Below are 3,219 nucleotides of genomic sequence, written 5' to 3' on the forward strand. Positions count from 1 at the left end.
AATGAAATAATTATATATCCGGTCCATATGGTCATATTTAATAAAATCTTGAAATCCGGATTCGGATAATTCTTCTTTAGTGAATGTACATTTTTCTAAGCATTCAACTTTACATTTAGTTTCAAGAAATATCCTATCTAGCTCACTTTTCAATTCTTTAAATTTTTTAAAATTAGAATCATATTTAAATGGAGCGTCAAATTTATTTATAAAAAACTTGATTTTTTCATATTCCTCTTCATTTACCTTTTTATCTTCATCTTCTTCTTCAATTACCTTTATATCTTCATCTTCTTCTTCAATTACCTTTATATCTTTATCTTCCTCTTCAGTTACCTTTTTATCTTCATCTTCTCCCCTTTCTTCATCTCCCTTTTCATCTTCAACTCCTCCTTCATTTACTTTCCTCTCTTCATCATTTCCCAATTTCTCAATGCCAACTGCTTCCCCATTACCAATATCCATTGGTTCATTTTTCCCAACCTGAAAAATATATATATTATAATTGAAATAGTCTGGTGTATTGAAATAGACTAAGATGATCATCAATCTATTCAAGGAGAAACAGAAACAATCTCAATCAAAAATTGAAAGTTATCTACTACTTAAAAAAAAAGAAAGAAAAAAAAAGAAAAAACAAACTGAAATACTTACGCCTTATTTACGCCTTAGTAAATGTTAATATACTACACAACAATGGTTGTAAGTATAACTTTTAGAAGTTCACTGTAGTAATATCCAAAGAAACGCAGGATGAGAATTGAGATACTGCTCGGATCCCACCTCCTTTTATACAACACACACACACACACACACACACACACACACACACACACACACACACACACACACACACACACCCACACCAACACAAAGACACACACCCACACCAACACAAAGACACACACACACACACACACACACACACACACACAACGACACACACACACTTACACACACACACACACACTTACACACACAAAGACACACACACACACACAAAGACACACACACACACACACACACACACACACACACACACACACACACACACACACCCACACCAACACAAAGACACACACCCACACCAACACAAAGACACACACACACACACACACCACTTACACACACACACACACACTTTACACACACAAAGACACACACACACACACAAAGACACACACACACACACACACACAAAGACACAAGACACACACACAAAGACACACACACACACAAAGACACACCACACACAAAGACACACACACACACACACACACACACACACACACACACACACACACACACACACACACACACACACACACACACAAAGACACACACACACAAAGACACACACACACACACACACACACACAAAGACACACACACACACACACTTACACACACAAAGAGACACACACACACACAAAGACACACACACACACACACTTACACACACAAAGAGACACACACAACACAAAGACACAAAGACACAAAGACACACACACAAAGACACACACACAAAGACACACACACACACACACACACACACACACACACAAAGACACACACACACAAAGACACACACACACACACACACACACACACACACAAAGGACACACACACACACACACACACACACAAGACACACACACACACACACTTACACACACAAAGAGACACACACACACACAAAGACACAAGACACAAAGACACACACACAAAGACACACACACACACACACACAAAGACACACACAAAGACACACCACAAGACACACACAAAGACACACACAAAGACACACACAAGACACACACACACACACACACAAAGACACACACAAAGACACACACAACGACACACACACAAAGACACACACACACACACACAAAGACACACACAAAGACACACACAAAGACACACACAAAGACACACACAAAGACACACACAAAGACACACACACAAAGACACAAAGACACACACACAAAGACACACACACACACACACACAAAGACACACACAAAGACACACACAAAGACACACACAAAGACACACACAAAGACACACACAAAGACACACACAAAGACACACACAAAGACACACACAAAGACACACACAACGACACACACACAAAGACACACACACACACACACAAAGACACACACAAAGACACACACAAAGACACACACAAGACACACACAAAGACACACACACACACACAACGACACACACACAAAGGACACACACACACACACACAAAGACACAAAGACACACACACTTAAACACACATAAAGACACACACACACACACACACACAACGACACACACACACAAAGACACACACACACACAAAGACACAAAAACACACACACTTAAACACACATAAAGACACACACAACGACACACACACACACACTTAAACACACATAAAGACACACACAAAGACACACACAAAGACACACACACACACACACAAAGACACAAAGACACACACACACACACACACACACACACACACACACAGCTCCTCCGCTCAGTCACTCTTTGACATCCGGCACCCACAAGCATATATACACACTTGGTTATTTAAATCTAGATAAGGCAACACTGTTTTAAATCATATAGACATCTAATGTATAAAAAAAAATACATTTGAAATTAACTAGAAAGTTGGAAGTTTATGAAGAATGGTATATAAACCAGCAAAAGATTAAACATGAATACACCAAACAGGAATAATTTTTTGTGACATATTAACACGGAATCATGTGACGAAGGGAATTACTTTCGTATTTTTAGTGATATTGATGACTAATGATAATATTGTTTAAGAACCCGAAATCCCCATCTCTTAACTGACATCATTCAAACCGGGAAAAAAGGATGAAATTGTAACGTTTATCAATCAAGATGAAGGTATATTACCAAAAGCAGCAGCAACACCACCACCACCACCACCACCACCACCACCACCACCACCCCTACTTAAAAACATTGGTTTACCATCTTAGTATAATGTCTCTTTCTATAATAAAAATCCAGCCCCTCTTTTTTTTTTATATATATAAAATGTATAAAAAAAAATCCCAAAATCAATCCTTAAAATGGATTCTGACCTATCACACCTACCATCACCATCACTACCACAATCACCACCGACACCGACTCCGCCACAATCACCACTGCAACCGACACCGCAACAATCACCACTGCA

Source organism: Procambarus clarkii, chromosome 61, assembly GCF_040958095.1.
Source record: "Procambarus clarkii isolate CNS0578487 chromosome 61, FALCON_Pclarkii_2.0, whole genome shotgun sequence".
NCBI classification, from domain to species: domain Eukaryota; kingdom Metazoa; phylum Arthropoda; class Malacostraca; order Decapoda; family Cambaridae; genus Procambarus; species Procambarus clarkii.